At 38.2% G+C, this 22320-nt stretch overlaps 1 long non-coding RNA gene across 4 annotated transcripts in view; it reads left to right on the plus strand.

Moving 5' to 3' along the window:
* The first annotated feature begins 2703 nt into the window (after positions 1 to 2703).
* Positions 2704 to 22320, plus strand: part of LOC148147647 (uncharacterized) — a 93555-nt gene continuing 73938 nt past the window's right edge. For 2 of the 4 annotated variants that reach the window (XR_015759482.1, XR_015759483.1), the window contains exons 1-3: positions 2728 to 2941; positions 3042 to 3147; positions 5123 to 5204. This is a non-coding gene — a long non-coding RNA (uncharacterized LOC148147647). Of the gene's footprint in view, positions 2942 to 3041; positions 3148 to 5122; positions 5205 to 18536; positions 19449 to 22320 lie in introns of those variants that run through there. The other 2 variants (XR_015759484.1, XR_015759481.1) reach the window with 2 other exon arrangements.

Consider the following 22320-nt stretch of genomic DNA (forward strand, 5'->3'; position numbering starts at 1 on the left):
TTATAATGTAAAGGATTCTCAGCAAGCTGTGTGATTCCTTGCAGTAGCATTGTTAAGAAGTTGGTTGTCAGGTAAATCGGAAATTGGAACAGATTGGGAGTTGTGGTGTGTGTGTGAATCCTCTTATTTGGATCTCCCATTTCAAGGTATTGCTGTTTGTTATCCTGGCTACTTGGATGACTTGCTGCTACGTCGATGACTTTTAGTGGAAATCTTTATAGAAGTTACTTCTAGCTCACTTAAAAGAAGAATCGTTCCCTCATTATGTGATTTCCATAAATGCAAGGTCCTTTTCCAGACAAAGGAATGTGTGTATTCCATCAACCTGTGTTGTCACTTAATACTATGAGATTTCAAGACATCTTACATCTTTGTGTTCAAATGACCCATTTAATTTGAGAATGTCCTTTCAGATTAGTTTCAGGAAAACACATTGATTCAATATCTGTCTGGAATGTTAATGCTCTCCCTTTGAGACAGTGAACCATCTCAAGCCACAAAACGTCAGGTGACTCTCAGATGGCTATTGTTTGTAGCCTTGTGTTTTTGGTTTAAAAATGTACAAATATTGACTGATCGTTCATGATATGCCGGGGAATGACATAACATTAGTTAAGCAATTATGGTGGCTCTTGAATTGGCGAGTTGCCACAGATAAGCAATGACATACAGACTAAAGTCCTTCCACTGAGATAACATATTTTTTTAACAGTTCTGAACTAAATCCTTTCTCTAAGAGCAACTGTTCTTACATCTAATTTTAATCACTACTTCTGTTAATTGACGCTAATAGGTTTTCAATCTATGGGTCTTTCTTTCAAAAGAAAAGAAAACCAATTTCTGTTTCTAAATTACACACAAGCTAATGCTATTCAATGTTTACACTTTGTAATCATAAAATTCTCACAGTGCAAATATATTCTATTCATCACTCCAGGAATCTTCTTCTCTCTCTCATAGTTTGTTTCTAAAGAAAAACGTCCAGAGAGACTGGAAAGTTAATCATTAAACACTCTTATATACAGACCAAAACCCACACACTATTTCAAAATCCAAACTACAAATAACAATACTAAAATATATATAAATCCCACACTTAACATCATCAAAGTCCACATGAAAAGGCATAATGTCAGTGTAAATTGCAAAACCTAGTAGCATCATAACACAAAAAGGTTGCAATTTGAATGAAATCAGGCTCAAAAAGAAAGAATTAGCAATATCTTAACCTGCTGCTCAGATGTATAGTCACTAGCTAGTAGCTCGAGCCAGATCCAATGTGCTAATGACAGTTTTTGACAGAAAATCTAAAGTAGACATTAGAGACCTGTATTCAACAGCAGTGTAATTTAACTAATAAAAATTGAGAAACTATTCTTCACAGATAGTTTTGAGCTACAGCCATCAGCTATCGAAGGTCCCCTAATATTATTTCCTCAATTAATTGGTCTGCAAACATTATTTTCACAATTTAAGCTGCAATAAAACACCGCACAAAAGCAATAGGAGCAGCCGTCTCCTGTGTGAAAATAATGTATGGTTATTGTATTGATTAGACATTGCATTAACGCAACCAGTCCTGATGTATTGGCAAACATGGTAACTAATTTGTGCCGTAATTTTAATAATCTGTTTATTCTGACAAATGGCTTGTTCAGCAGGTTTTGACATTCAAAATCATGCCCTGACTATTTCAAATGCAAAATACTTCACATGGATTTGGAAACTCATGTTGTGGCTGTACAGGATATCGGTTAGGCCACTTTTGGAATATTGTGTGCAATTCTGGTCTCCCTCCTAATGGAAGAATGTTGCGAAACTTGAAAGAGTTCAGAAAAGATCTATAAGGATGTTGTGAGGGTTTGAGGGTTTAAGCTATAAGGAGAGGCAATGTAGGCTGAGGCTGTTTTCCCTGGAGCGTTGGAGGATAAGAAGTAACCTAATAGAGGTTTATAAAATCATGAGGGGCATTGATAGGGTGAATAGACAAGATCTTTTCCCTAGGGTGGGGTAGACCTGAAGAGCATATGATTAGGGTGAGAGGGGAAAAATTTGAAAGGGACCTAAGGGGCAACTTCTTCCACGCAGAGGATGGTGTGTGTATGGAATGAGCTGCCAGTAAAAGTGGTAGAAGCTGTTACGGATTACAACATTTAAAAGGCTTCTGCATGGATATATGAAAAGGAAAAGTTTGGAGGGATATGGGCCATCTGCTGACAAATGGGACTAGATTAGTTTAGGATATCTGGTCAGCATGGATGAGTTGGACTGAAGGGCCTGTTTCCGTGCTGTACACCTCTTTGATTCTATGCTGGAAATCTGAAATAAAAACAAAATGGTGGAAATATTTAGCAGGTTAGGAGAGTGTGAGATTCAGGGAGTTAATGTATTAGGGTCGATACCTTTTTGAGTATTTGGGCATTATATGTAGTAACTTTCACAATTTTGCAGAGCAAATTTATAGTTCTGTGGTACTTTAGTGATCTATCTACAATTACAGTCATGACCGGTAACCCCAACAGCAGACAATTATCAAAGAATGAGAGAGTTCTGGCATAGAAATTTGAGAATTTAGTTCAGATATTTTAAAAATGTGGAAATAACATGCTGATGTCAGCAAGTGACCATGAGGCTGTCAGGTTGTTGCAACAGTCCTTCAGTTTTCCTAACGTCAAGAAAAGCAAAAGCTGTCCTTTCCTGCCTTATCAGACCTTTAAATGTTTGCAGTCCTACAACAATATGGTTAGTTTTTAATCAAAGTTTGACGGAGCCCCACCAAGTCACTATGTGTGTACAGAGAATGGGGAATCAGTAATGCATTTCACTACATTTTCTGAGAAAGGTCAGTGTGAAAAATTGTTCTTTTTCAATAAGGCAAATGCTGATGAATGAATTTCTACTACGCAGGAAATGTTCCAACAGATTCTCAATTCTAGAACAGGTATGCAAATATAACTTGCGCTATGAAAATCGATCTAGAAAAGGATCAATCTCCCCTTACAAAGGCTGGAGCTACATAATGTCTATTTTCAATTTTTCAGCTCTCAGAAACACTTTGCACAGATGTCCAGTTGGGCTGTGAATTACCCATTCAGATGGTTGTCAGCTCTTGCTTTATCTGCTCATCCTTTACCCTGAAGATGGCAGGTAAGTGTAATTTTATTCGCTACTGTCTGATTGGTGGATATTTTAAATTAGCAGTCACTTCATGAGAAAATCCTAAATGTAGACAATCTTTTCAAGTCATAGTTTTGGTGCCTATAAATAGCTTTTTTTAAAAGGGAAAATGTTTTGAAGAGTTTTATTGCAGGGTGACTAGATGTGGTTTTCAAAGTTAAGTCCTCAGATAGCTGTTTTCTCAATTTAAGGTGGAGGATGGATGAAAAGAAGACCTGGGAAGAATTCCCTAACATCTGGGTGACAGAGCAAAATGCTACCACCACTCCCCCACCCCAATTTTAATGAGACCAAAATATTCTGCACCATTAGCCTGTTTGTTCTCTGGTATGTGTGAACCATCCCTCACCATCACTTTCTTTCTCTATTTAACTAATGCATCGTATCGAAGCCAGAAAATCTATAAACTATTACTAATGTCTTTCAGAGAAAGAAACAACCTTCCATATTTGTTCTGGCCTACATGTGATTCCAGGCCCACAGCAATATGATTGACTCTTAACTGTCCCCTGGGCATTTGATGGACAATAAATGCTGGCTTAGTCAGCGCTGCCCACATTCCATGAATTAATTTTAAAAAAGCTTCAAAAAAGGTTGTACCTAGCCAATAATTAGGTAGTTCCAATTTCTCTCAGAACTTGCGTACCCTGACTTACGGCTTTAATAAATCTATACTCCTCTTAACTTGAAGAGAAATGTTTAGTTAATTGCTAAATTAAAGGGAAAAACACATTTTTTGATAAAAATTACTCATCAAAACTCAGCTGCTCCAGTACAGATATTAAAATGTTGAAACCACCCCCACAATGAGTGCTGAAATGTAATTTCAAACTAATATTCAAAACTGTTTAATGAGACACAATTATTTCTCTCGGATCAAAATCTGGTACATTGTGCCTTAAATGTTGAAAAAATGCCACATTAATACACTGTCAATTTTAAACCCTATAATGAATGAATATTTTCAAGCACTCATACACTTTTAATAAAAGGAAGATTTCACAAATTTAAAAGCAACATTTTTATATTTCATTATGAGTACAAAAGTATAACCCTGTAGAGATTCAATTAATTGATACAATGTTATATTTGGGTTCTCATCACAACATGTATGTTTGGTTTGAGTTCTTGTATTGCTTTTTTATGTTTTTTATCTCAGAACAATGCAGAGATAACTCTAGTTTTAAAGTCAATCAATTTATTTACAGAAAACCTTAGAACTCATTGAAACTAACTGTATTTCCTAGCTCCCAAGTTCCAGAACATTCTCTGTGCGGTGGCTATATAACTCACCAGCTCCACCCCCAGGCTTAAGCAATCCAATACAACTACAAAGATCAATGAATGAGACTAACTAGTCAAAAACATTTTATTTCTGTGTGTAGACTTTCAATGATTTCATCTGAGAATAATCTTTATCTGAACATATTATGTTAATTCCAATCAAAAGATTGCAGAAAAACTGAAGAGATATCTCAAAAGAGTAGGGTATCAATGGGGGAAATGATGGTTGGAGAGGGGGAAGGTGTCAAGGTGAATCTAACTGAAAGCTTCTTGAAAGAACTGCCATCTGTTCAATGGATTAGATGGCTTCTGGTTTTGATACACTGTTTTATGCCCTATGATATTGTAAGATCATTTTCTGTCTTCTTTAAGAATCCGAAATATTGGCCAATACAAAACTGCTAGGCTATGTTGTTTACCTTATCAACTAAAAACATTATTGTTCTCCCATAAATTTGTGAAGACATATGTTATCAAGAGAGAGGCCAGTGAACTATTTCAAAATGTAGTCATACAAAAACAACTGGGCATGTTTGCGTAAAATGATATAAGTTCACAACCTCACCATCCAGCTCCCTTCTCAAAAACTACATGATTTTGTCTTGTGTACTTCTTTTCCCACATCTTATGTGATCCATCTTTCCACAATCTATTTCCTAAGGATTATGCACAAACGTGCAGAAACTGAACCGTACCAAAGAAATTGCAGAAATTGGTAGAGAGCAGAAGTATAAGAAACTCAGGTAATTCTTTTCCTTTCTGTTTGAATATGTGGGTAATCTTGAATTCGCAGATAGGTATTAACAATCAGCATAAGAACACTGGTCACTAAGTCGATGGGCATGGCAATAGGAACCAAGGCATAACCATGAACAAAAGGCCCTATTTTATTGAGGCAAAGGTAGGAAATCTGGCATTGCCCCAAATGACATGGGCATTTGCAAGTCAGTTTGAAAAAACAGGATGAGATCGACAGAAATGAGACTTTCAATGTGATGATAAGCATTTATTCTCCTGCCAAATGTGGCAAGAGGTCAATTTGCATAAATTAGCAACCCATTAGTGTCTAATCTCACCTCATTGATATACAGTTTCTCATTCTCCCATTCACTGGATAGAAGATAGTTTGCAAAAATTTCCAACATGAAATTGTTTACCAGCTGACTCCAGCTCGCCATTTGCTCCTCTGGCCCAAGGTCTCAGGGCAAGCTCCATGGACAGTGATTGCCCACACAACACCATCCATGTATGTTGGCACTGGACATGTACTAATCTCACTACATCCTTAAAGTACATTTCCGATTCACTTACAATACCAGTCTGCACTTCAGTTAAGAGTGGACAGGTACCTTTCATTTTAATAAGTTAGAAAGACACATCACACACAAACAACCCCCAAACTTATAAATCGGACCAGGGTTTACCTCAGAGCATTTGCTTGCTCTCTTAACACTCAAGATCAGTCAAGAGCATGGCCAAGTTCTTGAACAATACTGTGTTACGTCAATCTCACACCTGCACCACACACCAGCAGTATTTGCATAAACAGTCCACGTCAACAAAATGGCCGTATCTTAGAGTCCAATTCAACTGGTCCTCGGAATAGGCCAAAGAAGATAGACTTCAATCATGGGCCTCAGTACAACAATTCAAGGGCATTTTCTGTTATCAGTTCATAAACTTGGACACGGACAGTTGGCAGCTTGAGACTGTCTGGGCCAGGACGTTTGTGCAGTCCTATAGGCCCAAGTGCAGCCAGTCCAGGGAATCTCAGTAAGTCAGTCAAGGAGCTGTACACAATCAGTCAGTGGTCCTATAACATATTAGCCAGGCCTGTGTATCAAATCAGACAGGAGGTAGACTATCCTCAATCCTGAGGGTCAGCTTAATGAAAGTCAAGGGTGGTTATCAGTGATCAATGTTGTGGTAGAGAATTTGGAGAGATCAATTCTAAGGACTGGATGCAGAAGGGGCAATACTTTTCAAAGTTGGAAAAACAATATCTAAGACAACAGTGCTGGGGTCACTGCATGTGGAGGGCTCATGAACCTGGTTCTAATAGGGGTTGGTAGAAACAGTGCAGCACAATTGTTGGCATGACGAGGATGTTGTCTAATCTGAGCATTGGAGAAGGAATAGCAGTTCCATAGACGGGTTCTAAACTAGACAAACACCAAAGACAGGTAATGTGTGTAACTTGACCTTAAACATCAACAAATTTACAAATGTCCATTTCCATTTGCAATAAAGTGTCAGCTGTGCCATCTGTGTGCCCTAAGAAGTGTTTGTTCTTGGTTCTCCTCATATTACACACATGGTGAAGGACAACTATGGGCTGGCACTGCTTGTCCCATGAACAGCTGGATTTTAAAAATAGTATTGGTGTCAGAAATCACAGAGTGGTGATGAGTATTTGGGCCCCTGGTAAGAAGGAAGATCAGATGAATGGGGTGCTTTGAATAGAGGTGTTGCAAATAGGTAATGAGATGACTTTTCTGGCACTGGTGCCAGAAATCACAGAGGTCCTGGCTTTGGGTGAGTACTTTGGCACCTGGTGAGAGGGAAGACCAAATAGATGGGATGTTTTGAATAGTGATGAATAGGTGACTTTCGGAGAATGGCATGAGTATTTCACTGGAGCTCGTAATGAGAACTTCTTCAATATTGACACTTAGTAAATTTCTTGTAAACTTCAGCCTCGGTGTGTGAAATGAGAAAAATGCCGAAATTTTAACAAGGGGTGACCTACAACATGACAATTAAGATGCAAATGAAAAAAAATGTAACATGCGATACATTGCAAGAACAAATATCACAAATTAAGAAAGTCCATCTTTTATACAGAATAAACGCAAATTTCCACGGCAGAATAAAGACATCTTGGTCATACATATTATCTTATACCCTTTAACATAAGTCTTAGTTTGATGGAACATCGGATTTATGATGGCAAAAGAAAAGCCTATAGTGTTCTCACTAATCATTTGGTTTAGTTACTTAAATAAATGTCCAGATAAGCGTGCCAGATGGCTATTCTTACTGCCGAATGACTATTCTCACAAATTCTTTATGAATCCAGTTTTCACTATTGAGAGCCACTTCAAGAATTAAGGCAGAGGTTAATTAGCTTCTTGACCTCTGAAGAGTTTGATGGGAGTATCCCTGATGCTTTGCTAATCACAGCCCAGCTGATACTAATGCCTCTGTGATGCTGAGTGATTAAGAACTAGAATTTCGATGTTTGAATTATTACCACTTCAAATTCTTTACTCTCTCCAAATTGAATCCTGTTGGATTTTGAGTTTATATAATGCTTTCTCAAAAAAAAAGTTTATTAAATAATCTTGCTCTGAGACAGCTCCAAAACCATTTTAAAAAAACAAACACCAACAATAATTCAGGACTAAGTGACATTAATGCAATGGAATGAAGGCACATTATCTGGAAGATGTGTTCATTGATGAAATATCTAAGCAAACTGGTTATGATTAATCTTGGTTAAACTTTCCACGGTTTATTGAAGTAAGCTATAACAGTGCAGACTCTACACCAGTCTAAAAATGAAGGAGAGTTCCAAATTAGAGAATTATGTATAATAAAACTATTCAAGCTTGCCCTTAAGCATATGCATTTGAATTTATTTTATTTTTGTCTTGCTATCAAAAATATATTAACCATTCAGACTTGGCATTAAACTCACTTACTGAAATTTATTCCATCATTGCCTTGGTATTAAACCAATATTAACCTTTGGAAGCTAATAAAATATGCAGCACTTAAAATAAAACTTACTATAATGAATGGAAAAAAATAAAGGTTTTCACCAAGAAAGTAAGCAAGTCACTCTGGGTGAAAGCTATCTTAGTTATCTTAGCTATCTTACACAGGTTTCATTTATGGTAGGCCCAATATGCACATATACCTTTCTATTAGAGTTATGGACCAGACCAAACCCCCTCAAAATATTTTAAGAAGATAGCCTGAATCCAAACTTTTTCTGAATTTAATGTTAACCATAAGATATTGTGTTTCAGATTCAATTCGATTGGTAAAACTATTCAACATTAAGCAAAAACACACTTTATTTTTGCACTAAAATTAAAATACAGACAAAATAAAAAGAAAGGAAAAGAATTGGCTTTACTGTAACTCTACTAAATGCCTAACAAAACAATAGATATATTAACTATTACTTATTAACACCCCATAAATACACACTTGGCAAAGGTAAATTCAGTAAAACAATTTGTCTCACATTCAATTCTAGTCACATGACGAGAACCCCAGCTGTAAACTGTAACCCCAACTTTTAGAGAGGAATAAGATCATCTATCTCAACCTTTCTTCATAAAAAATACCAGGACAAAATACACCTCTAAAAACCATAGTATCATCACACCTCCCCCTTAAAGAAAGGAACCATCAATATTCAAAGAAGGCTTCATTTTTAAAAACCTATAGCCTTATACTATTAGGACTCTACAATACATAGATATTACACTGACTGTAAACATGCAAACATTCACAACTACAGTTCATTTCACTTCACTTTTCTCCCACCACCAAATGCCTCCATCTTCTTTCATTAAATTCATAACAATGGATTAACAATTATACTCTCTCATCCTGCCATGCATATAATTTTCAGATTGAATGGCTGCAATATTAAGCTTCATCCAAACTGTTTGAAATTTTTATCCTTAAATTTCTCCAAACATTGGTTGTGTTCAGTATATATAATTGTCTCAGACACGTTACTGGCAATATAAAGTTGAAATGTTGCAATGCCAACACCAATCTCAAGATCTCTTTCTCAATTGAGGAATATTTCTGTTGATGATTATTCAATTTTCTGAAAAAAGTCCAAAAGATCTATCTATCTTCTCATCATCTTCTTGCAAGAGTACAGCACTGATGCCCACATCACTCACATTGTTAGCTACTTTGAATGACTTTGCGTGATGAAGTGCAGTTAACACTGGGGCAGCAGTTAACACTTCAGGCTGTCAAATGCTTTCTGATATTCCTCCACCCACTAAAATTTTTTGCACTTCTTTAACACGTCAGTCAGTGGAGCAACCACACTGCTAAAGTTTGGTACAAATTTCTGATAAAAAACAGACAGTCCCAGGAATCGTAGTACTTCCCTCTTCATCTATGGTATGGGAACTCTCCAATAACCTTTGTTTTCACATCCTATGGGTCCATCTATTTATGTCCAATAACATGGCCCAGGACATGACTTCGGCTTTTATGAACTCACTCCTAGCCAGGTTTATTACCAAGCCACCTCCTGAAGTTAATTGAACAATTCTGATAAATGCTGCAAATGTTCCTTCCATGTGTGACTAAAAATGACCAGATTGTTGATGTACACCACACAATTGGATAATCCTGAAATGACTTTATTTGCTCATCTTTGCGATGTGGCTGGCACATTTTTTATACCAAATGATATGACTTCAAACTGGTACATTCCATTCAGCATCACAAATGCCGAAATTTCCTTTGGTGTTTTGGATAAAGGTACTCACCAGTATCATCTGAATAAGTTCAACTTTGAAATATAAATTGCTTGTCTATACCTTCTAAGTACAGTGTTCCAGCAATGGAATAGGATATGAATCAGATTTTGTAACTGCATTCATTTTTCAAGAGTCCACACATAACTGTTGGGTACCATCTAAGTTTGCACCATTACTGTGAGTGAGCTCTATTTGCTACAACTGACTTCAATTATGTTGTCTTTGAGCATGCATTCCATCTCTTTTTGAACCTGTGCCAACTCTAGTGTTAAGTCTATAAGGATGTTGCTTAATTGGAATAGCACTTCTCACAGATGCACTGTCCAAAGATGTGCAGGTTAGGTGGATTGGTCATGCTAAATTGCCCATAGTGTCCAAGGATGTGCAGGCTAGATGGATTAGTCATGGGAATTGCAGGATTCTGCAACAAGGTTGGGTAGTTGGTCTGGATAGAATGCTCTTCAGAGGATGTTGAAAACTCAATGAACCAAATGGCCTCTGTCTGCACTATTGGGATTCTATGATTCCATAGTTATATCATGCATAATCAGATTAATACTTCCTAGTTTATCCCCATATATCTATTTATATGAACGTAATGACTCTTGCATGTCATTTTGTTTTTTTCTTGAGAATGTAACTCTATAATTTATCTCAATTTTTGAGAATTTCCTTATTGTACAATCTAATTTGAAGAATATCTACTTTGTCCTCCATGTACTTGTTTTTTTCTCAGCCATTTGATCAACCATAATCTCTGATAATTGCACTTCAATTTCCTTATCTTTATTCTTTGATTTCTTCTCCTGTTTTCAACAGTGGCTTTGTGACCTGATTACCACACAGTCAGAAAAATCCCAGGATATACTTGCTATAACACCTCAATTTCCTGATTTCCCCCCAGTTTATCAACTACAGTGGACATTGCTCCCACCTGTGATCCAGCTATATCATTGCCAAAGACAAACTATATTTCAAGAATCGAGAATTTCTCTGTTACAGCTACCACCATTTCACCACTTTTTACCAGACTCTCTAATCTCACATTATATAATGGAACACAGCTCTTCTCACCATGAATTCCACATATTACCACCTTTTCTGCCAATACTCATTCTGAATTACATATCTCCTCCTCTCTCACCATCAAAGATTGACTTGCTCCCGTATCTCTTAAAATCTCAATTTCTTTACCTACTATTTTCACCTCATCATACTCCCCAGATACTTCTGCTGATGGTGATGCAAATACCTCACTAGCTCTATCTGTCAACTTCGTTTGAACAAACAATATCCTTATGGTCACCAGCCATTTCATTTGTTTAGCCATTTTCTCAAATGAAACATAAAAAGGCTTCTACATCCTTCTCATCAAACTTTGGCAATATTTGGGACACATTTAAACAGATCCCCTCCAGGCCTTTGTCTACAATGGGATTGCTCTCTATCACTGTCCTCATCACTACTCCTACTTTTCATTTTTACCTCTGCCTTTTTAAGTCAACTTTAAGTTTTAGTTCCAACCTCAAAAGTTCAAAAACTCTCATTTCTTCTGCTGAGGCCATCCCTTCCTTTCCTTTCTCCTCTGCTTTCAGTCATGATTCAAACTGTTTCATTTCCTTTTCTCTTTCTTTTTGATCTGCGAGGGCTTTTTTTGTGTTTGCTGTTGCTCCTAATTCAAGCTGCGTCATTTGCATTGCATTTTAGTAATCTCCAACAATTCTGTTTGCATTTGTAGCAATTGTAAATGTTGATCTATTGCTGCAATTATTTCCCTTTTCTTCATAGACACAGGCAACTCCTATTTCAACTTGTTTGCCAATTTTGAAAAAGCTTTGCCTTGCTCACCTCCTGCAAAACACCCAAAGTGACCTTTCCACCCCCAGGAAATTCTTAGCGACTGAAAGAGCTATTATTAAGCAATTTGGACATTGTCCTTAGATGTTTCTCCAAGGCAGATATACACCTTAGATGTGTTCCAGGCATCCCTGGTGACCTTCTTGGCTACAGAGTTGACAAAGTCCAGGTGACACCCACTGGAAGATAAAGTGAGGGCAATCAAAGGTGCCCCTGTTTCCTTGTCTGTACCGTAGCATAGGTCTTTCCTTAATTGGTGATTTATTACGGAAAGTACATACTTAACCTGGCAGCCATTCCATCCCCCTTACATCTGCCATTGAAAAAGGGTCAGCCTTTGAAATGGTCTCGGAGCGCTTAGGAAGGTGAAGAAGCAGCTAGTATTGTCTTAGGTGTTGGCACACTTTAGTCTTGAGCTAGATCTGGTCCTGACATACGATGGTATTGGGGTAGTGTTGGCTCACAAATAGCCCAATAACGTATGCTTTGGCTGACAGCAGAGCGCAAATATGGTCAAATAGAGAAGGGGCATTTGCTGGTCATCTTCCGTGTGAGGAAGTTCCACCAATATCTTTGTGGATGTAAAATTGTAATAGTAACAGAACGCAAACTCTTGCGGGGTTAATCAAAGAAGATAAGGGTGTTCAGCCCATAGCTTCAGGTCAAGTTCAGCAGTGGGTTCTCATTCTAAGTGTGTACAATTCCAAGTTGGAACCCCATCTGGGAAGCCAAATATTAAATGTGAATGCCTTGAGCCACTTCCCACTGGCAGATACACCACCAGTGGTGCTGCTCCTGAAAGAGTTCATTCTGGTTTTAAACATACACAGCTGACAATATCAGACAGTGGCCACAAAAAGATTAGGTCCTGACAAAACTAAAACAGCTGGTCATGAAGTGGGGAACAAAAGGGCCATCACAACCTGAACTGAAATCTTCCTGGACCCGGCAAGACAAGATCATTGTCGAGAAGGACGTGCTGTTATGGGGAGCAAGATTGATGAGCCCTGAGCACAGATTGCTGCCAGATACTGGGTGAATTCCACCAAGGTCATCCAGGGGTGTCCATAATAAAGATATTAGCAAGACGTTAAGGCCAGGATTGGATGCAGCAAAAGCAGCATTGATGGGGCAGTGCCCAGAGTGCCAACAAGGACAAACATTACCGCTGGCAGCTCCCCCACAATCGTGGGAATGGCTGGGTAAACCTTGAACTCAGTTATACATCAACTGTGCTGGTATTTTCATGGGCTCAATGTTCTTAATCATTATGGGCACCCACTGAAAATGGCTGGACATTCATAGAGTTCATTTGACAAACACGGAGATAATGACAAAAAAGCTGCACGCATCTTTTACAATACATGGGCTCCCAGAAGTGTTGGTCATAGAAAATGGGCCATCATTTACCAGCAGGGAATTCAAATATCTCCTAAAGTCAAATGACATTCAGCATACAAGGACAGCTCCATGCCATCCATTGGCCAATGATGTGGTGGAAAGAGCAGTCCAAATGTTGAAGGCAGGCTTAAAGAAATAGGCCACAGCTTCACTCAATACCCAATAGTCTCAGTTCCTATTTGATTATTGGATTAGTCCTCATGCAACTACAGGGATAGCTCCAGCAGAGTTGCCTATAGGAGAAGACTCCGCACCAGGTTAAATCTGAACTTCCCAGACCTGGGGTGGGAAGGGTGAAACGGCATCAGGAACGCCAATGCTGGACACAAGAGTCCTGTAAGTGAGAGAGACAGTTTACTTCAAGGGACGAAGTTTGATGCCAAAATCATGGGAATGGCCCTGTGTGGGTAAGAGTCTGGTCAACACAAGGTCACGTCCTGTGACATACAAAGTTTGGTTTGATGAAGCAGTGCTGAGTAAGCATGTGAACCCCATGAAAGATGCAAACTCGTAAATGGAGCAGGAGCAAAATGTACCTGCTCCCTCAGAACAGCTGGAAAGTCTGTCGGAACTGTGGATTCTCCCCCTCCATTTATCGTCAAAGAACGTTGGAGTCTGAGTTGGACACAGCGGACATCACAGCCTCAACAACTGAAGATGACTTTCTTCCGAGATGCCCCAGGAGCAAGAGGCAAGCTAAAACTAAAAAATCCTGTTTCTGTGGGAGCTTGTCCCCATGCTTGAGGTTGTTTCTACTGTTCCAATTTTAAAAGAAAGCTCCAAGGCCTCACATGCTGTTTTCTCCATTGGCCCTGAGTGGAGACCAGAGCTTTACACCTCCATCTCAAACTTCCTTCATAAAAAAAATCAGAGCAAAGTATCACCAAATTAGACTAATACAATCTTGCAATTATTTTAATATTTGGTTGAATGTTCCCCTCATTCTTTTCAAGGATATAATTCAATAGCTCCAACTAATAAATTAAATTCAATTAAATGATGACATTTATTAGGGCAATGCTATAAAGGAATAAATAGTTTTGTGGATCTGTCTCTTTCCCTAATCTAACTACAGGTATATGATATAAGAAATGTAAGTACTCATATTTTTAGCATATGTTAAATAAAAGAAGCATACACTAAAAAAAGTTGAAATGAAATGACTTATAGTTGTATAAATTAGACTTAGACTTATGTGAGTTTCACTATGGCAAAGCATATAAATGTGCTTTTCCTGGAGAGTTATACTTTGGATCTGCATTCTGATTCACTGGCCATGTTTTCATTCTTTATCATTTCATAATGCGTTGGATAAAAGTCAAATGAGACATTCTGAATGACACCTCCAAGTGGCACTGGGACTGAGGGTAGAAGGTATATTTTCCTTATCAAGTAGAAACAGCAAGAAGGTGAAAGTTATTTTTCCATGCCACTAGATTTATACTACTTTTCACACATGGGGAAAGTGAGGACTGCAGATGCTGAAGATCAGAGTCGAGATGTTGTACTGGAAAAGCGCAACAGGTCAGGCAGCATCCGAGGAGAGGAGAATCGCATTTCAAGCGTAGGTCATTCATCAGGAATGTAATGCCTGAAAAGTTGATTCTCCTGCTCCTCTGATGCTGCCTGACCTGCTGTGCTTTCCACTCTCTACTTTTCACACATGCCCAATTTTCCTGAATTTTGATTCCTATTCACAAATTCCTACAGAATAAAAACTTCCTCTTTGTCTTCACGTGGTGTCCTCATTGTCTGAGAGTTGCTAACCATAGTTCAATGATATCACAGTACGGAAAGTCGAAGAAGCAAATCCCTAGAAATACCCCAATCAGCACATGCCAGCATTACTAACCATCATATTCCAACTAGTTTATCTAATGGCTTCATGTAAAGGCATTATATATCTCTGTAGAGCATGGGTAAATATCATCAAAATTTCAAAGTATCCCTCACACATGAAGTTCTGATTTATAAAAATAAAATATTCATAAAGAAGGCAGTTAGCATTAACTATCATTGTGAATGACCAACCAGTACTTTACCATCACGGCATTATTAGAATAAAGCCAATATGGTATATTCAAACAAATGAAAAATTTGATACCTAGATAATTCTCACACAAAAAAATGAATATTTTGTATCAAAGATATGGGAAGGTTGTGGTATATACTGAACAATGAGTTCTCTGAGAAGGTGACCAAACAGGTGGATGAGAGTAAAACTGTTGATGTGGTGTATATGGATTTCAATAAGATGTTTGATAAAGTTCCCCACGGTAGGCTACTGCACAAAATACGGAGGCATGGGATTAAGGGTGATTTAGCGATTTGGATTGGAAATTGACTAGCTGAAAGAAGAAAGAAGGTGGTGGTTGATGGAAAATGTACCACAAGGATCCACTGGTGTTTGTCATTTTTATAAATGACCTGGATGAGGGCATAGAATGATAGGTGAGTAAATTTGCAGACGACACTAAGGTCGGTACAATTGTGAATAGTGTAGAAGGATGTTGTAGGTTACAGAGTGACATAGATAGGCTGCAGAGCTGGGCTGAGAGGTGGCAAATGGAGTTTAATGCAGAAAAGTGTGAGGTGATTCACTTTGAAAGGTGTATCAGGAATGCAGAGTAGTGGGATAATGGTAAGAGTCTTGGTATTGTAGATGAGCAGAGAGATCTCGGTGTCCATGTACATAGATTCCCTCAAAGTTGCCACCCAGGTTGATAGGGCTGTTAAGAAGGCATATGGTATGTTAGCTTCTATTAGTAGAGGAATCAAGTTTCGGAGCCATGAGGTCATGCTGTAGCTGTTCAAAACTCTGGTGCCGCCGCACTTGGAGTATTGCGTGCAGTTCTGATCAATGCATGACAGGAAGGATGTGGAAGCTTTGGAAAGTGCTCAGAGGAGATTTATTAGGATATTGCCTGGTATGGTGGGAAAGTCTGATGAGGAGAGGTTGAGGGACATGAGGTTGTTTTCGTTAGAGAGAAGGAGGTTGAGAGGTGACTTAATTGAGACATATAAGATAATCAGAGGGTTAGATAGGGTGGATGGTGAGAGCCTTTTACCTCGGAACATTTCTTCAAATTGAGGGGTGATAGATATAGGACAGATGTCAGAGGTAGTTTCTTTACTCAGTGGCTGCAACAGTTGTAGGTTTGTCAACTTTATGGGCATTTAAATGGTCATTGGGTAGGCATATGGACGAGAATGGAATAGTGTAGGTTAGATGTGCTTCAGATTGGTTTCATAGGGTGGCGCAACATCAAGGGCCAAAGGGCCTGTACTGCACTGTAATGCTCTATGATTATGTTCTATAAGAATGAATATAGGCAAACATCAATGTTTCAACATATTTTCAATTTGAAAGAAGCTTTACGTATCACAAGGAAATGTAAAAAAGGCGAAGTGGCATTTTAAGGACAATCTCATGGATATAAACTTAAAAGAATGTGTTGCTATTTGTGAAAAGTCAGGTTCTCAAGAGTAGAGATAGAATAATAAATATTATTAGAAAATGTAAATATAGTAAATGGGGAGGAGATTAATAGCACATTTGAGATTTAATGCAGAGAAAATCATCTTAGAATGAAAATTAAAGGAGGCATCATAAACTATATACTGTAATACAATTTGAAAGGGATTTCAGAAACAGAGTGAATTGGGAGTTCACATCCATGTACATCAGAGGTACCATAATAAGTTGACAAGGATATCTAAGATCATGTATAAATATACAAACTAGGATATATAATTAACAATATTAACAGTACTGTTAATCGTTAATTAATATATTACCAGGATTAAGGCTAATTTTCTGGGAATACATAAAAATAAGTGTTACGCAAGAACAGCACACTGAAATAGCTCTACTCTCAAGGCGTCTTACTACTGCTCTATTTCATGATAAGTATGGAAGATAAGTGTAACATTGCCAAGGCCTCCTATTGGATTCAGTCAGGCGTGTTGGGCAGCCCCTGGTCAGAGGTGGCACAATATGGTCACCCATTGGCATAAATATGGCTGCAGTAACAGAATTAGCTTGCCAGTCCAGCATTAAAGTGAGGCCATAAATTAGGACAGTGGTAGCTTTGAGAAAGAGTTATCCCAAAGTAATAAGGTGCACTTTGAACAAAGAATCTTACAAATTAATATGCAGGGAATTCCATAAAAATAACAATTGCGATGTCTGTTGGGGACAGTTCTTCTGATCCTTCCTTCTAGATGATTTTCTCTGCATTAAATCTCAAATGTGCTATTAACCTCCTCACTGTTTGCTATAATTATATTTCCTAATAGTATTTATTATTCTATCTGTTCTTGAGAACCTGTATTTTCACAAATTGCAACACATTCTTCAAAGTTTATACATAAGTGCGGGAACATACAGCCTGAAGTTTGTAGCCATTCTGTTTGTCAAAAAGAAAAAGTACGATCCCACAACAACAGACACAAGTGATATGGCTTATTATTGAAAGAATTCTAACATTACGTCTAACCATATAGCTTTATCGGAACTGATAATACAACTTTTCTAACAATAAGTAAAAATTAATATTCTGTTGCATGTCCAATAATGAGGATAGTAAACTTTAACACCAGATTTAAAAGGTCCTTGAGTGATAGGCAAGTACGGCACAGGGAGAAATGAACAACTCACAACTCATTAGCTATAAAATGCTAACAATAGGTGTAACAATAAAACTTTACATATAACTAATTTTATATAAGAGCTAATATTATGAATCTTATAGCAATTAGTAAGAGTTAACCCTCTTTTGTGTCTTCTGTGATTAGGACAGTGGGAGAAATAAGATGAGGAACAGAATTTGATAGGGATAACAATGAATACAATGAATAATAGAATTTGAATACTTCTCAGAGATAAGCAAGTCTGGGAAATGCCTGAGTGTATAATTAATGGGATACATTGTAAGATATCAAGGCCTGATGATATGATGCCAGGTAAACATCATGAGGTCATGTGTCCACCATTAATCAGCTGATTTACTGGATTGGATGTATAGATTAAGGGGGAAGGAAAACTGACAACATATGTAATGATTGTAGCGCGAAACTTATGAAAATATTGTACCTCACTTGGGAAATCAGAACTTCATTGACCTCTCTTCAGGTTTGAGCTGTGATCAAGAGGGCATCTGACCCCATGTGAAGGCCAGATTCAGAGTGGTCTCTGGCCTCTCTTGCACATGTGGTAAAGAGCTCAAATAAAGATTGGTTGTACTTCTGACCACAGAGTGTGACACTGCTCTTTGACATATCTTTCCACAGGAGCATACTGGAAATTAAATGCCTATGGTTACTAAAAACTGGGTGAAGACATTTGAGGAGCTTGAACCTGTGAATTTCTAGGAAAACCTCACTGAATACTGTGGAACATTGCAACTTGCAGACAAATATCCTGGAGCATGACAGAAGTAACTGCTGCCAAAACATAATGGTTGAAATGACAGGGTAAAACAGCAAGATTTCATATATTATAAAAAGAGAACAGCTTGCAATCCACAGATTGCCAGTAAAAAAAGGGTTAGTTGCAAAAGACCATTGAACAGATGTTGTAGTAAATAGAACATAGGAATAATGCCCAATACCCCATGATCCACTGCACAAAGACATAGCAGGGCGAGATGAGATGTAATGAACACAGGGCCAATATAGAAAATTTACTATATCTCACCAGAAAATGAAATAGTAGTATTTGCACAGATTTAAGATTGTTTATGAGCCATCTGGTAACTATAGAGTTTTCACTTTTATTTAATGTAATAATCAAGTTAAATTGACATCCTAGAAGAAATGTATAGACTCACGCACAAGAATAAACTCCTCGTCACATTTGTCTGGATCTTATCCAGTATTATGGCAGATAGTGGAAGGGATCAGATACCATTTTCAGCTGCTGGTGTCATATTTACAACAATCAAGATTAGTTTATCAGGCATTGTGGAATATTATTGGTACTTTTAAATTACAGAAGATGGGGTTTAATAGAATTAGGCAAAATCTTGTTAAAAATGTCCAGTGATACACTCTCATGAACTGCTGTAAATATTGATTGCAAAGGGAATGCATCAAACATCCTCAATATGTATTTTTCTTGCACCTTTGTCACAATAAAACATACCAAAAAGATGTTTAATAAGAAAATTATAAAGTGAAACTTAGCAAAGACCTGGTCAAAGAGGTATGTTTTGAGGAATGCCTTGAAGGAAAGATGTGAAGGTGCCAGTGTTGGGGGACTGGGGCAGACAAAGTTAAAAATCACACAACACCAGGTTATAGTTCAACAGGTTGATTTGGAAGTACAAGCTTTCAGAGTGCTGCTCCGTTCTCAGATAGCTTGCGAGGCAGGATCACAGGACACAGAATTTGTAGTAAAAGCTCAAAGTGTCACACAACCAATGCAATGTTTTGAACAAACCTCGATTGTTGTTAAGTCTTTAATCACTTAGAATGGGTTGCAGGTTTTGATTCAGTAATATGTAAATCCCAGAACTTATTTTAAGTCACATTCTCAAGATACCTTAAGGTTTTATTAAAAAAAATGACATCTCAACTCAGACCATGAATTAAAGGTGTGAAGTTAGAGGCTGTCTGCATCCCCAACTTGAGTCAGACTGGTTCTATTTCCAAAGTATCAGACAATGGGGTCCTGTGTGAGAACCTCTCTGACTATGTTGATGGCATCTTGAAATCCATTGGACAGGGGACCCCCCAGCTTCTGTCACGAGACTACAGATTTCGTACAGAAACTCAGCTCCCATTCGAATCAGGAACATTCCTCGACACAATGGATGTTGCAGCACTCTGAACCAACATCACTGCAACAGCGTCAGCACTCAATACTAACAACTGACAATCTCCAGGAACCATCCAAAACTCATCAGTTTCATCCTCAACCACAACGTCTTCACCTTTGACAACTGCTTCTTCATCCAGAAACACAGAATAGGGATGATACTTTCACCTCAATACGCCAACATTTTCATGCACAGGTTCAAACATCTTCTTTTCTGCACATGTCATCCAATCAATACTGTCCACCAGATACATTGACGACATTTTCTTCCTCTGGACCCATGGCAAGGAGTCACTGAAACAACTACATGGTGATATCAACAAGTTGCATCCCACTATCAGACTTACCATGGAACTCTCTTTGGAATTAGTATCATTACTGAACACACATTTCTCCATCAGGAATGGGCACCTCATTCTACCACAAACCCACTGATAACCTCACGATGCTGCACTTCTCCAGCTTTAACTTTAAACATATTAAAACAGCCATTCCCTGCGGACAAGCCCTATACATATGCAGGAGGAATACAACAGACACCTGGACGTGCTGAAGGACACCCTCATAAGAACAGGATATGATGCTCAACTCATCAATCACCAGTTCTAACATGCTGTTTTGAGAAACCATAATGATCTCCTGAGGAGACAGACATGGGAGATACAACCAATAGTGTACTCTTCGTTGTCCAGTTCTTCCCGGGAGCAGAGAAATGATGCCATGATCTTCACAACCTGCAACACATTATTGATGCTCAATACCTCACCAAGATCTTCCCTACGGCTCCACTTCTTGCCTTTAAACAACTGCTAAACCTTAAACCAACCATTGTTCGCAGCCTTCAGGATAACATCGATTAGAGCATCATACAACTGTCACGGCAACTACTGTGAGACATGTCAGAGTGTCGACATGGATACCATCATTACACGTGGGAACACCACCCAACATGTACATGGTAGGTACTCATGTGACTTGGCTAACGTCTATCTCATATGCTGCAGGCAAGGATGCCCCAGGGCAAAACCATGTAGACACTATGACAACGTATGAATGGACACCGCACAACAATTGCCAGACAGGGGTGTTCCCTCCTACTTCAGCAGACAAGAAGAACACTTCAGCGGACAAGGATATTCGGCCTCAGATCTTCAGGTGACCATCCCCCAAGGCAGACTTCAGGATACAAAACAATGCAGAGTGACCGAGCAGAGGCTGATAGCCAAGTTCAGTATCCATGGGGATGGCCTCAACCAGGACCTTGGGTTCATGTCATACTACAGGCAACCTCACTACACTACACACACTCACGTACATGCACACTCTTGCACATGATCACACTCTCATACACACGCTGTCTCTCAGACACACACACACACACACCTGTGGGGTGAATTTGCATTTGCAGATACATTCATAGTTTGTTCAAAAAGCACACAATCTGTAGGCAATCAGTCCATGTGCCATTTTATAAATTTCCAGTTTGGAAATAGAACCAGTCTGACTCAAAGGTGGGATACTGACAGATTCTAACCTTACATCTTTAATGCATTGTGTGAGCTGAGAGGTCTCCTTTTTTTATAAAACGTTATCTCAGGAATTTGACTTGAAAGAAATTCTGGGATTTGCATATTAATGAACTGAAACCTACAACCCATTCTAAGTGATTCAAGACTTAACAGCATTCTAGGTTTGTTCAATACATTGCATCAGTTGTATGACACTTTGGTCTTTTACTATAAATTTACTATAAATAATAATCAAGATCATAATTTATAGTAAAAGATCAAAGTGCTGCTCCTTTGTCAGGTAGCTATTTATTATAAATAATAAATAATATGTATTATTTAGAATAAATAGCTACCTGACAAAGGATCAGCGCTCTGTAAGCTTGTACTTCCAAATAAACCTATTAGACTATAACCTGGAGTTGTGTGATTTTTAACTTTGAAGGAGAGAGGGGGAGGGATTTTGGGAATGAATACCAGTGTTCAAAGCCTTACCAGTTTTGAGCACAGCAACCAATGCTGGAGCAGTTTGAAGTCCTTGGGAGTCTTTGAAAACAACAAACATTTTACAATTATTGGGCCGAAGGGCCTGTTTCCACACTGTAATTAATCTAATCTAATTTAATTGAGGCACTAACTTAATTTGCATTTGGTTAAACAATGAGCATGAGGGTGATAGATAAACAGGTTCAAGAGAAAGCACAGGTAGCAGAGTTTTAGATGACTTCAGCTTTTGTGAGGATAGAAC

The sequence above is a fragment of the Chiloscyllium plagiosum genome, unplaced genomic scaffold (assembly GCF_037043375.1).
Source record: "Chiloscyllium plagiosum isolate Xiang-an unplaced genomic scaffold, Cpla_swu_hap1 HiC_scaffold_15, whole genome shotgun sequence".
In the NCBI taxonomy this organism is placed as follows: domain Eukaryota; kingdom Metazoa; phylum Chordata; class Chondrichthyes; order Orectolobiformes; family Hemiscylliidae; genus Chiloscyllium; species Chiloscyllium plagiosum.